Source organism: Furipterus horrens, unplaced genomic scaffold (genome assembly GCF_987537825.1).
Source record: "Furipterus horrens unplaced genomic scaffold, mFurHor1.1.pri manual_scaffold_17, whole genome shotgun sequence".
Classification (NCBI taxonomy): Eukaryota; Metazoa; Chordata; class Mammalia; order Chiroptera; family Furipteridae; genus Furipterus; species Furipterus horrens.
The window spans coordinates 41,259,968-41,275,274 of NW_028327187.1; positions in this window are offsets into that span (position 1 = coordinate 41,259,968).

Consider the following 15,307-nt stretch of genomic DNA (forward strand, 5'->3'; position numbering starts at 1 on the left):
TTTAAATGATTACTTCTTTATAAGCAATGTAGTATAATAGAAAGATCATGAATGTTCAAGTTAGAGTTATGGATTTGCCTCAGTTCTAATAGTTTCTAAAAGAAGAGAGAAAATTGGTCAACTTCTCTGCAGGACTCTACCAGTTGAAACTAAACAAAATAAAAACTCCCAGATTTATTGTGAGATTTGGATGAAAACAATGTTATATGAAAGCCTAGCAAAATACTTGGCATTTGATGCTGCAGCATGTCCCCTCAATCAGCATGATTCTCATTCTCAAAATCCATGACTATGCCTGAGGCATTGACCCAAACTATGGAAGGCTCCTCTGCCAGTAAGAATGGCACTGGTGGGAAATTAATGCTCCCTAGAAGCAATAGTCAATCATTCGATGACTGATAGTTGGTGCATATATTCCTCTGCTCCAACAGGGGTGTGTGTTCTCTACTGGTTCCAGCGGTTCCCCATGGGATTAAGTTTCGATTGTCTATACTTGTAACTTGACTAGACATCCTTCATTGGCTGCCTCCCCTTCCCTGTGTTTTTGCCCCACCAGCTCCTAAAGATATTTACTGTACCCAACACAAATAAATTACTTACACTTAAAAAAAATATTTTTTTCCTAAAGACATATTTTCTTTACCTTAAAATCATCTAACTGGTGATGCTTTTGTAAACTCATATTTATGGCAGAAAATGCACAGATCTTTATAAAACAAAACAGGAAAGGAAAAAAAAGTTTAATGTAACCACCATAGAAACAGGCACTATTAATAGTTTTGATTTCTATTGGGTCTACCTTAAGAGAACTTTATAGCTCAGTATTTCTGTTGAACCACATCCTCACAGTGTTCATTGCAAGAAGTAGAACAAAAAGAAAGGAAAGAATGAATGAAGGGCAGGGACTTGTATAAAAATAACAGGATTTGGAAATAAACATAAAAGGAACTAGAAAGCAATTTCTGGTCTCTAGTGAGAAGCCTGCCCTTGGCTCACCCCACCCACCCCCTGCACAGGTGGCCAAGATTTTTGTTAAACAATGGCATTATATTTTCTGTTTGCCTAAGGACATAAACAGGTCTTGAATTTTAAACTGACAGGGAACAACTCAAATGCGATGCATCTGTTCTCTTTTCTCACTAGATATTAAAAATAACAGAAAATTGACATTCTGACAAATTTGGAGAACTCTCAAAATCTTTCACACATAGTTACAATATCACATATGATTTACAAAATATTATGGTTAATTGAGGGAAAAGATTAGGGCTTCTCATGTCTTGCAATTTCTTCTAGGGCAATAGGGCTGTATTTTTCTGGCTAAAGAGTCATCTATCAGTCTTTCGATCACTATCATTGTTCATCTTAAGTCTTGAATTCATTTTTGATTTACTAGTAAAGCCTATGACTGTCAGAACATCCCAATAGCTCTTGTGCTATATCAGTATTTTCGCAAGGTGTTGGTTACTGAAACAATTCAGGAGAGTTATGTAATTTATAAGACATAACAAAAAGTGCCCTTAAAAAGTAGGTAATTAATTTCTTTATCAAACATGTGATTATTATATGCTAGGAACTATGTTAATTGCATCAAACTTTTTACTGTCTGAAATGGGCAAATGCAGTTAAGGCTAAGTGGGTTCATTTTTTAGTTCTCTCAAAATAGTTTTCGTTTTCTTCATTTCACTCCAAGACACATGGTTGGGCCTTCTCCATCAATCCCTAGCCCTGGCAACAGACCAAAGAAGTATGTTTTCCATAGAAAGATCTTAAGCATGAATCTTTAGTTGAGATCCCAGCTTTTCCTTAACTCATCAGTAATGAGTGAATCTGAAATATTGCTTCACAAACTTTAGGGGTGTGTGCCACATATCACTTCCCACAAGAATGCACTGTACCCAGGAAGGATTCGTAACTCCTAATAAAGGCAACTTTATTCTAAAAGATTGCCAGATCACATGGTAGTCTTCCCACATTTGGTTTAAATAGGCAGCCCAATGACCCCCAACCAAGACTGATGGATCACGTTTTAGCAATACAGAAACAAGAAGGGATGGTAAAACAGAAGAAAAAGTCTGGACACTTAGGTAGAAACAGATTCTGATGCTGTAAATTTTGTTGACTTAAGTGAGTATTGTGAAAAATTCAGATGCTAAAATCAGGAGGTAAATGTACCTAAATTCATAAGGAGGTTGTGCAGAAGCCAAGACCAAATAAGGTAAACAACAGTGTTAATGCTGGACTGACAAGGAGAGACTGAGGGAACCAGCAAGAGACTTGTTTAGGATGAATTTTGTGACTAGATTTGGCAGCAGGTTACACCTAATCTAAGGAGCGAGTAACAAGGGCATAAAAATAGACCCCAACTGTTCTTAGATCATTGGTGTTTTCAGGTTATAAATTTACATTATTAATAACTGACCCTTTAGTTTGTCTATTGCAATTAGGTTTACAAGGCCTTTTCACATTGATTTTCTCATTTGTGATCTATAATAATCATATAATAGGTAGAGTAACTATTAATTATTTCATTTTATAGATAAAGAAATGGACCCAGAGAAGTTAAGTGACTTGATTTAGATAATACTACCAGGAAGTGGAGTAATTCTCATTTATTGATTTCCAGGCACTTGGTATCCATCTATTTTCTGAATTCTTTTAATATTCTTGTGAAGTAGATTACCTTTATTTATTTTTTATTTAATCTTTATTGTATTTTTTCCATTACCATTTAGTCCCCATATACCTTCCTTCCCCCAGCAATCACCACACTGTTGTCCATGTCTATGAGTCCTTTTTCCTTCTTGCTTAATCCCTCCAACCCCAACCCCTACCATTAGCTGTCACCTACTCTCCATCTAAGAATCTGTCTCTATTTAGCTTGTTAGTTCAGTTTGTTCATTAGATTTCACATATATGTGAAATCATATGGTATTTGCCTTTCTCTGACTGGTTTATTTCACTTAGCATAATCTTTTCCAGGTCCATCCATACTGTTGCAAATGGTAAAATTTTCTCATTTTTTATGACCAAGTAGTATTCCATTGTGTAAACATCCCATAGTTGTTTTATCCACTCATCTGTTGATGGACACTTGGGCCACTTCCATATCTTGTGAATAATGCTGCAGTGAACAAAGGAGTGCTTATGTTCTTTTGAATTAGCGTTTTGGGTTCCTTTGGATATATTCCCAGAAGTGGGATCGCTGGGTCCAAAGGCAGATGTATTTTTAATTTTTTGAGGTATCTCCATACTGTTTTCCTTAGTGGCTGCACCAGTCTGCATTCCCACCAACAGTGCAAAAGGGTTCCCCTTTCTCCACATTCTCGCCAGCACTTGTTGTTTGTTGAATCGCTGATAGCCATTCTGACAGGTGTGAGACAGTATCTCCTTGCGGTTTTATTTTGCATTTCTCTGAAGATTAGTGATATTGAGTATCTTTTCATATATCTATTGGCCATCTGTGTGTCTTATTTAGATAAGTGTCTATACAGGTCCTTTGCCCATTTTTAAATTGTGTTGTTTGTTTTTTTTGGTGTTGAGTTTTGTAAGTACTTTGTAAATTTTGGATATTAACCTCTTATCAGGTGTATTGGTGAGTGTGTTCTCCCATTCTGTGGATTGTCTTTTTATTTTTTATTTTTTGATGATTTCCTTTTCTGTGCAAAAACTTTTTAGTCTGATGTAATCCCATTTGTTTATTTTATTCTTTGGTTTCCCTTGCCTGGGAGATATATCCAATAAAAAATTGCTACAAGCAATGTCTGAGATTTTGCTGCCTATGTTATCTTCTATTATTGTTGTGGTTTTGGTCCAACGTTTAAGTCTTTGATCCATTTTGAGTTTATTCTTGTGTGTAATGTAAAAAAATGGACTAGGTTCACTTTTCTGCATGTACCTGTCCAATTTTCCAAACAGCATTTATTGAATAAACTATCTTTAGCCTATTGTATATGCTTGCTTCCTCTGTCAAATATTAATTTACTGTAAAGTTGTGGGTTTATTCTTGTGCTCTCTATTGTGTTCCATTGATCTATGTGTCTATTTTTATGCCAGTACCAGGCTGTTTTGCTAACTATGGCCTTATAGTATAATTTGATATCAGGTAGTATGATTCCTCCCACTTTGTTCTTCTTTCTCAGGATCACTGTTACTGTGCAGGACCTTTTGTGGTTCCATATAAAGTTTCGAAGTAGTTGTTCTAGTTCTATGAAATACAGAACTAGAACAATTCAATGAATTGTATTGAATCTATAGATTGCTTTTGGTAGTATGGACATTTTAATGATGTTAATTTAATTATTCCTATCATGAACATAGTATGCACTTCTACTTATTTGTATCTTCTTCAATTTTTTCCTTCAGCGTCTTATAATTTTCCATGTACAGGTATTTTACATCCTTGGTTAAGTTTATTCCTAGGTATTTTATTCTTTTTGAAGCAATTCTGAATGGGATTGTTTTCTTAATTTCTCTTTCCGTTAGTTCAATATTGGCATATAAAAGTACGACTGATTTCTGGATATTAATTTTGTATCTTGTTACTTTGCTGAATTCATTTATCAGTTCAGCAACTTCTTGGTTGACTCTTTAGGGTTCTCTATGTATAGTATTATGTCATCTGCAGATAAAGACAGTTTTACTTCTTTCTTTCCAACTTGGATGTCTTTTATTTCTTCTTGTGTGATTGCTGTGACTAGGACTTCCATTAGTATGTTGAATAAGAGAGGTGAAAGTGGGCATCCCTGTCTTGTTCCCGGTGTTAAGGGGAATGCTTGCAATGTTTTTCCATTGCATATGATGCTGGCAGTGGCTTCGTCATATATGGCTTTTATAATGTTTAGGCATGTTTCCTCTATTCTCACATTGCTGAGAGATTTTATCATAAATCAGTGCTTGATTTTATCAAACGCATTTTCTGCATCTTATGACATGATTATGTGGTTTTTAGCATTAATTTTGTTTATGTGGTGAATCACATTTACTGATTTGAAAATGTATCAACCTTGCATTCCAGGAATAAATCCCACTTGATCATGGTGTATAATCTTTTTGATGCATTGCTATGTTTGGTTTGCTAGTATTTTGTTGAGGATTTTAGCATCTATGTTCATCAGGGATATTGCACTATAATTTTCTTTTCTTGTAGTGTCTTTATATAGTTTTGGAATTAGGATAATGCTGGCCTCAGAAAATGAGCCTGGGAAACTCACCTCCTCAAATTCACTTGAGAAGCCATCTGGTCTAGAGCTTTTGTTTGTTGGGAGTTTTTTAGTTACTGCTTCAATTTCACTAGGTGTAATCTGTCTATTCAAACTTTCTGATTCTTCCTGATTTAGTGTTGGAAAATTATACATTTCTAGGCATTTATGCATTCCATCCAAGTTGTCCAATTTTTTGGCATTTGGTTGTTTGTTACACTTTCTTTCAAGCCTATGAATTTCTTTGGTGTCTGTTGTTATTTCTTCTTCACTTGCGATTTTATTTGCTTGGGTCCCTTCTCTTTTTTTCTTGATGTATGTATTCAAAGGTCTGTTAATCTTGTTTATCTTTTCAAAGAACCATGTCTTTGATTCATTGATCTTTTGTATCTTTTTAAGGCTCTATTTCCTTTATTTCTGCTCCGACCTTTATTATTTCCTTTCTTCTACTCACTTTGCCTTTGTTGTTGTTGTTTTCAAGTTCCTTTAAGTGTAAAGTTGGATTTTTTATTTGAGCTTTTTCTTGTTTTTTGAGATAAGCCTGTAATGCTATGAATTTTACTCTTAGGATTGCTTTCCCAGTGTCCCACAGATTTTGGATTGCTGTGTCCTCATTTTCATTTGTTTCAAGGTATCTTTTGATTTCTTCCTTAGTCTCACTGTTGACCTATTCATTGTTTAATAACATGTTATTTAGCTTCCTTTCTTTGCTTGCTTTTCAGTGTTCTTCTTGTGATTGATTTCTAGTTTCATAGCATTGTGGTCAGATAAGATGCTTTATATAATTTCAATCTTCTGAAATTTACTGACACTTGTTTTGTGTCTTAACATGTGGTCTATCCTAGAAATTGTTCCATGTGCCCTTGAAAAATATGTACATTCTGCTGCTTTCAGATGAAATGCTCTGAAAATATAAATTAAATTTATATTATCTAGTGTGTCATTTAAGGCTGCTCTCTCCTTGTTGATTTTCTTTCTGGAAGATCTATCCATTGAAGTCAGTAGAGGTATTTAAATCCCCAACTATGAATGTATTTCTGTTGATCTCTTCCTTTATACCCATCAAGATTTGCTTTACATATTTAGGTGCTCCTATGTTGGATGCATAAATGTTTACTAGGGTTATATCCTTTCTTATTGTTCTCTTTATCATTAGGTGGTGTCCTTCTTTGTCTCTTACCATAGTCTTGGTTTTAAAGTCTGTTGTGTCAGATATAAGTACTGCTACCCCATATTTTTTTCCCCTTTGTGTTAAATGTCTTTTCCATCCCTTTATTTTTAGTCTGTTTGTATCTTTCAATCTGAGTGGGTCTCTTGGAGATGGCACATATATGTGTCTTGTTTTCTTATCCATTCAGCTACCTTTTTCTTAGAGCATTGAAGCCATTTACATTTAAGGTGACTATTAATAGATATATATGTGACATTTTATTGTAAGACTGCTTTCTTCTGTCTCCATCCCCCCACATCTGTTTCTTCTTATTCTTAAAGAAAGCCCATTAACATTTGTTGCAGTACTGGTTTGGTGTTAACAAACTCCTGTAGCTTTTTCTTGTCTGGGAAGCTCTTTATTTCTCCTTTAATTTTAAATGATAACCTTGCTGTGTAAAGTAGTCTTGGGTGTAGGTCTTTGCTTTCATTGCCTTGAATATTTCATGCCACTCCCTTCTGGCCCGATATGTTTATATTGAGTAATCAGATGCCAGTGTAATTGGTGCTCTCTTGTAAGTAACTACCTGTTTTTCTCTTGTGGCTTTTAGGATTCTCTCCTTGTCTTTAAGCCTTGTCATTTTAATTATGATGTGTCTTGGTGTAGGCCTCTTTGGGTCCAACTTGTTTGGGACTCTCTGAGCTTCCTGAACTTGTGTGTCTTTTTCCTTCACCAGATTAAGGAAGATTTCAGTCATTATTTCTTCAAATAGGTTCTCGATCCCTTGCTCTCTCTCTTCTCCTGATAGCCCCATGATGCAGATGTCGTTATGCTTCATGTTGTCCAAAATGTTTTTTAAGCTCTCCTCATTTTTTATAATTCTTTTTCCATTATGCTACTCTACCTTGTCTTCCAAATCACTGATTTGATCCTCAGCTTCATCTCACCTAGTCTTTATTCCTTCCAGTATATTATTTCAGATATTGCATTTTTAATTTTCTGACTTATTTTATTTTATAGCTTCTATGTCCTTTTTCATGCTGTTGAGTATCCTTATAATCATTATCCTAAAATTTCTACCTGACAAATTGCTTGCCTCCATTTCATCTAGTTCTTATTCTGGAGAGTTCCCTTGTTCTTTCACTTGGGGTCTGTTTTGTTTGTTTGTTTGGTTTTTTTTGGTCTTCCCATTTTGGCTGCTGCTTTGTATTTTCTCCCTTAGTTGTTAAACTAATCAATCTGTAATCAGCAGCCAGGTTTAAGAAACACAGGTGTAGCAGAGTAATTCCTGGGGGCAGGGCTATTCCTTCCCCTCAGGCTGATGCCACTTGGAGAGAGTGCTCTGCCTGAGAAAGATGGCTTCTGCAGTATGGGGAATGACTTAGCACAGGAATCCTAATGGCTCTTCCTTTGGTTCTCTTTCCAGAGCCACCAGCCCCCAAACTCTCCTCAAGTGTCTCTAGTCCACACTGTCCTCCCCCTGCCGGAGCCTATGGTAGATGGCTATAAATGAAATTTTGTATTGACCCTTTAAGTGGCTCTCTGTGTCTCCAGCTGCCTCTCTCTGTCAGACAGAAACCCTACTGCTTTTCATAGCTGTATGTTATCTGGGTACATTTCCAGCTCTGATACTACAAGTTGTGTAGCCCAACTTGGGGTTTATACCCCACACTTCTCAGGGGGACCCCCTGGCTGCTGAAATATCCCTTTGGAACTTCAGCTGCTCCCTGTGGTTGCCCAGCCTGCCCTTTTGCACCTCCTGTGCACTCCCTACCAGTCTTGTTGTGGTGAAATGGTTTCTTCTGTCTGTTCTTGGTTATAAGGCTTCTCTCCCGTTAGTGTTCAGTTGGTTATTCACAATAATTTCTCTACGATTTAGTTGTAATTCCATATTGGTCCTAGGAGAAAGTTAGTGCAGCTTCCACTTACTGTTCCACCATCTTGGATCTCTTAACCTTTAATTTATAGGTGAGAAAATATGAATTCAGGGAGTTATAATAACTTACCAAAGGTCACATAAGTGGCGGACTTGGCTGTTGGAATCAGTCTGTCTGGCTCCAGAGCTTATGCTTTTAACCTGTAGTCTGTGTTACTTCTGTTTCTATCATTGCTATTTCATATTAACACTCTGTTTCCAAGGTAATTTTGTGTTTCACTTTGTTAAAATTCCTAGCAGTGTGAACCCCTTTAAATTTAGTAGTATCTGGGCTATTCCTAGACAGGCTAGCACCATCAACTCACAGATGATGTTATACTGTTAGAGTCTCCAACATTGCATTCCCTACAAAATTGTAGATCTCTAAAACTATCACAATCTGCATATTTTGCCATTGGAATGTTCTTCAGAAGATGCATACAGAACTCAGACTTTCTTAAGAGGAAGCAGTGTAGAGGAACGTGCTATGGTTTGAGTTTTTTTCATAGCAAGCCCAGGGAACTGAAATTCAATCAATAGTAAGTTGTTCTTCTGGGTTTTGAAGTTGGCATGAAAGGAGTGAAAAGAAGAGAAGACAAACTTTCCCCACTTCAGAATTTTGCCTGTGGATACTCTTCATGGGAACAATTTAGTTTTCAGTGTATCTCGTAGGATATATGAAGAGATGAAAGAAACAAGAGTCGATGACATTGACATGAGTCACAAAATATATATGGCTCTTAATAATGAGACCCTTTATCTTGGAGAAGAATCTAAAGGGCATGGGAGAAACCCACATATAGCTCACTTTTAAAAAATAAAGCTGTATAATTTCCTTTTCTGAGGCCATAATGTTTTGGTCTTTTTCAGATGTTGTGCCAAGAAATAAAAGCTGAGGGATTGGTAGAAATAGCCTCAATTCATTAGTAAACCACTTGATGGTATAAGTATTTGCCATTAGCCTTCTGTTTTCTTTTGCAGGTAAAGGGCCAAGAACATTGGCAAACATTAAATTATTTTTTCTAATTAAATAATAAAACTCCCTCTGTTCAAATTTCACTGCTTTTCAGAAATGACATCGTCTCTTAGTTTAAATATTTGAGATCGTTATGTGATGGAAGATAGGGAGAGAAATAATGACAGTGGGAGGTTTTAAAAGCTGTTGAGATCCTTCCTAGCATGAGGTTTGTTTAAGAGGCTTTGGAGTGGACTCATGTTCTTCCTAAATAAGCAAATAGCCTCATCTTATTCTTCTGAGTCCTCTTATGTAGGACTTAACTGTCTTTACTGGTGGTAGTTTTCTGTGAGCTTTTGAGTTTATATGGATCAAAGAGCCATACTTGAAGTCACAAATAAAGAGACCTAAGCAAAGCTGATGTGGCAGTGTTTTCTTGGTGAGATGGTGGGGTTGGGGTGTTGTGGAGAGCACTGCATTAGAATATATATTAAGGGCAAGTGCATGTCTTCAGATAAAATGCTAAGGATGATTGGAGCCCTGGAAGCAAAAACAATGCCAGGGAACTTTGAACAAATCACTGCTAAGGTAATTGGTCTTGGGGCTTGGTTTAATTTGGGGTACCAGTGATTCATTGGTTATCCTAGAAGAAAGAAACAGTACCCGAGTATTGGTGGCCAGTTCCTGGGATGGAAAGTTAGCCTTGCTTAGAATATGCTTTGAGTCCTACTCTGCAATCTAAGCAACATATGCCTCTGAGGGAAACCTATGGGTACTATTTCCCAGAGGCTATCTAGTCATCTTTGTGTCCTGAAACTAGTAGTCACATTATGCTCTTTAAAGTTATTTCTTGGGCTTTCCTCTGGCTCAGGTGTTAACTTTACACTAAAAGTAGGCAAGAATATTTCCATGTATCTTACCTAGGGTTTCTCACTCAGAATTTTTGATATGGAAGTGAATCTCTCAGATATGAAATTCTTCAAGTCTGGTAATGAGTCCTTACAAACAGTCACATTTGAAATCTATCAGGCTCTCAGTATAGTGATCTTATTTTTTTAAAAAGAAAGCATATATGAGTGGATTTATCTCTGGGCTCTTTAATCTCCTCCATTGGTCTAAGTGTGTTTTATAACAGTACCATACTGTTTTGATTACTATAGCTTTGTAATATACTTTGTAATCAGGAAGTGTCATGCCTTCAGCTTTGTCCTTTCTCAAGATTTCTTTGACTTTCAGTGGTCTTTTGTGATTCCATACAAATTTTAAAATTTTTTCTTATTTCTGTGAAAATTACAATTGGAATTTTAATAGGGGTTATGTTGACTTTTTAGATGGCTTTAGATAGTATGGACATTTTAATAATAGTAATTCTTCTGATCTATAAACACAGGATATCTTTCCATTTACCTGTGTTATTCAGTTTCTTTTATTAATGTCTTATAGTTTTCAATGTATAGATTTTCACCTACTTGGTTAAATTTATTCCTCTGTGTTTTGATGCTATTGTAAATGGAGTTAATTTATTTCTCCTTCTGATAGTTCATTGTTAGTACATAGAAATGCAACTAATTTTTGAATGTTGATTTTGTATCCTGCAAGTTCACTGAATTATTTTATTTTGATAGTTTTTATGTGTGGAGTTTTTAGGGTTTTCTATATAGAAGATCATGTCATTTTCCAACAGATAATTTTACTTTTCAATTTGGATGCCTTTTATTCCTTATACTGACTTCATTGCTCAGGCTAGGTCTTCTAGTACTAATGTTGAATAAGAGTGGTGAGTGTGGACACCCTTGTCTTTTTCCTCGTCTTAGAGGAAAAGCTTTCAATCTTTCATCTTTGAGTATGACGTTAGCAGTGGGTTTGTCATAATGGCCTTTATTATGTTGAGGTATGTTCCTTTTATACCCAATTTGTTGAAAGTTTTTTTTTTTTCATGAAAGAATGCTGAATTTTGTCAAACGTTTTATTGCATCTATTGAGAAGACCATATGATTTTATTTTTTACTTTATTAAGGTGGTGTATCATATTTATTGATTTGGGTCTATTGAACCACCCTTGCATCCCAGGGATAAATTCCACTTGGTCATGCTCTATGATTCTTTTAATGTACTGTTGAATTTAGTTTTCTAATATTTTGTTGAGGATTTTTTTGTGTAATTTTGTTTTCCAACGATTTTATTTATTTTTAGAGAGAGGGAGAGAAACATCAATGTGTGGCTGCCTCTCGCGCCCCCAGCTGGGAACCTGGCCCACAACCCAGGCATGTGCCCTGACTGGGAATTGAACCTGCGACACCTCAGTTCACAGGCCGGCACTCAATCCACTGAGCCACACCAGCCAGGGCTTGTTGAGGATTTTTGAGTGTATATTCACTAGGGATATTGGCCTGCACTTTTCTTGTAGTGCCCTTATCTGGCTTGGTTATCAGAATAATGCTAACCTCATAAAATGTATGTGGGAATTTTTCTCCTTTTCAATATTTTGGAAGAGTTAGCAATAATTCTTCTTTAAATATTTAGTTGAATTCACCAGTGAACCATCTGATCCAGGGCTTTTTTTTTATGTTGGAAGGATTTTGATTACTGCTTCAATTTCCAGAGTCATTATTGGCCCGTTCAGATTTTCCATTCCTTCATGATTTAGTCTTTGTAGGTTGTATAAGCCTAAGAGTTTTTCCATCTAATAGTTTATTCAATTTGATGGTATATAATTGTTCATAGCAGTCTTTTATGATCTTTTGTATTTATGTGGTATCAGTTGTAATGTCTTCTAGTTCATTTATAATTTGTTTATTTGAGTCCTCTTCCTTTCCTTGGTTATTCTAGCTAAAGATTTGTCTATTTTGTTTATCTTAAAAAAAGAAACCCTAACTCTTTAATTGGTTTTTTTCTCCATTGTCACTCTAGTCTCTATTTCATGTATTTCTATTCTAATCTTTATCATTCCCTTTCCTCTGTGAACTTTGAGCCTATTTTTTTTCTGTTTCTAATTTCTTGAGGTGTAAAGTTAGGTTGTTTTTTTTATATATTTTCATTTTTCTTAGTGTAGACATTTATCACCATAAACTTCCTTCCTGGAACTTCTTCTGCTACATTTTGATGCATTGTTGCCATTTTTGTTTATCTTAAGATACCATTTGATTTTTTCCTTGACCCCACTGGTCGTTCAGTAGTGTGTTAATTTCCATGTGTATATTTCCCATTTTTCCTTTTGTTATTGATTTCTAGTTTCGTGCCAATGTGGTCACAAAAGATACTTGATATGATTTAAAAAATTTTAAGTTTGTTAAGCCTGGTTTATGATCTATCTGAAAGAATAGTCTGTGTGTACTTTAGAAGAATGTGTATCCCCTTATTTTCAGCCTATGTGTGCCTTTTGATTGGATAATTTAATCCATTTATGTTTCAGTAACTGTTGATGGGTAAAAACTACTATTGCCATTTTGTTCATTGTTTTCTGACTGTTTTTAGTTTCTTTGATCCTTTTTTCTTCTATTACTGTTTTCCTTTGTGTTTTTTTAATGATATGCTTTAATTCCTTTCTCTTTATCTTTTACATGACTAATAGAGGAGAGGATTTTTCTTTGTGGTTGCCATGAATCTTGCACAAAACATTTTATAGGTATAACAGTGTATTCTAAGTCATAACATTCTATTTCAATGTGATAACAAACTACTGTTAATGGCATTCAAAAACTACACTTTTACTTCTCTCCCTTCACATTTCCTGCTATTGATATTACATTTTACATCTTTTTATATTGCATATCCATTAACAAATTATTGTAACTATATTTATTTTTAATATTATTTTACTTTTTATTAGAGATACATGTGATTTACACACCACCGTTAAAGTAGAAAGATATTCTGAATTTGACCATATATTTACCTTTCCAAGTGAATTTTATATTTTTATATATTTTCATTTTGTTACTTAGTATCCTTGTGTTTCCATTTGAAGGATGCCATTTTAGTACTTCTTGTAAGGCAGGTCTATTGATGATGAAGTTCCTCAGTTTTTGTTTGTCTGAGAAGGTATTTATCTTTCCTTCATTTTCTCCCTCCCATGGAACTCTCAATATATCTTCACATTCTCTCTGGTTTGTAAGGTTTCTGCAGATAAACCCACTGATAGCCTTATGGGGATTCTCTGTGTATAATTAATCATTTCCTCTTGCTACTTTTAAGATTCTCTGTTTGTCCTTGAGTATTTTTATTACAATGTGTCTTGGGATAATCTTTGGGTTGATCATGATGGGGTCCTAGGTTCCTGTACTTGAATGTCGATATCTCTCCCAAGAGTTGGGAAGTTTTCAGCTATTATGTCTCTAACTTAAAAAAAAAAAAAGTGTTACCTTGTGTGTTGAGGGGGGGACTTATTTTTTGAAATCAACTTTTCCCTCTTTCCTTCTCTATTCTTCTCCTGGGACTCCCACAATGTAAAAGTGTATTCACTTGGTAATGTGTCATAATTCATGTAGGCTTCCTTCACTCTTTTTCATTCTTTTTTATTGTTGTTGCTGTTGTTTTTCCTCTAAATACCTGATATCAAATGACTTGTATTTAGGTTTGCTGAGTCCCAATGCTGCTTCAGCATTCACAGCCAAGACCAAGATCTGTAGACCTGCTATTGGAGTCATGGATAGGCATATCTCCTGCCAGGTCCCTAAGTAGGTAAGACTGTTCCCTGACCTTGGCTGGGAGGGGATGGAGTGGAATATAGGGCCACTTTAGGATTTACAGAGACACAAATGGGAATATTTTCCACTGGGTCCTTCTTTCAGCAGTATTGCTTGTAGACTGAGGCTGGGAAGGGCTGGAGTCAAATATAGGACCATTTCAGGATATTCTCAGGCATATATGGGAGTGTCTCCTACTGGGTCCCTGGGCCATCAGGAATACTTGGAAACTAGCTGGAAGGGTACAGGACCACTTCAGAACCATTCATTCAGTTGGAATGAATTTGTTGGACTTACCTCTAGGTGCTCCTGGATTGTGAATAAGAAGGGCCCATGAGCCAGGTTATAGGCTACTTCAGGATCAAAGCCAGAACCAAGGTGTGTGTGCCTATTACTGGAGGCATGGGTGAGCATGATTCCTCTTAGATCCCTTGGCATATGGTGTTGATAACAGGACCAAGACCAAATGGGACAGTAACCTAGTCCTCAGGGGTACAGACCTGTTTCTGGGTCTGTAGCTGGGACCTTGGTCAGTGAGTAATTTACCTGAGTGTGAAATTGCCTTTTCAAAATAGCTCTCCTCAGTCTTGTTCTCTAGCCAAGTTTCCACAGAGGCACTTTTGTCCATGGATGACTGCTAAATTATTGCTTCTTAGAGGGGATATGAGTGAAGAAGCTCTTATCCCACCATCTTGTTTATGTCACTGTCCTGGAAGTTCTTTTAAACATGCCCCTCTTTCTTCCAAAATTGCATGCATTATTCCAGTTAGTGTGAAGACCCAGGCTTGGCTGGCCCTGACACCAGTCAGACCATATGAAATGAAACTTAAGGGTCAAGCCTGAGAGATGAGACACTTTGACCAAAGCATTACAGACAATTTGTAAAAAGCATCAGGAAAGTGTGGCAGCTCGTCATCGTCAGGGTTCCAGCCTATAAGCAAGCCTGATATTAACATTGTTGACCAGTCACAAATAAACTTATGTTTTCAAGCATGATAAACTGCTATACAGTTTACTGTACCAAAAAAAAAGAAAGTTATTAAAAGTTATGTACAAAGTTTCATTTCAATGCATTGTCTATAAATAGCTGGTGATATCAGATAGCTTTTATATAAAATTGCTAGTCAACAATGTGTTAACTGTTGGAATCCTAGTTGTAGGAAATCTAATAACAAAGCAAGACAGGCTCCCAGGACCAGAAGAATCCAATCAGGATTCTAGGTAGTTACTAAGTAGAAAGGGCACAGTCACTGGAACTGAGCCTGAGGTCTTAGTTGAGTCTGCAACCAGTCTTCTTCAATATGAAGATGCCAAGATAATTGTGTAGAAATATTTAAATTTCCCCTGTATAAAAAATACAGTGTTAGAATTCTTAGAACCAAGTTGAGTTTGTTGATAGGA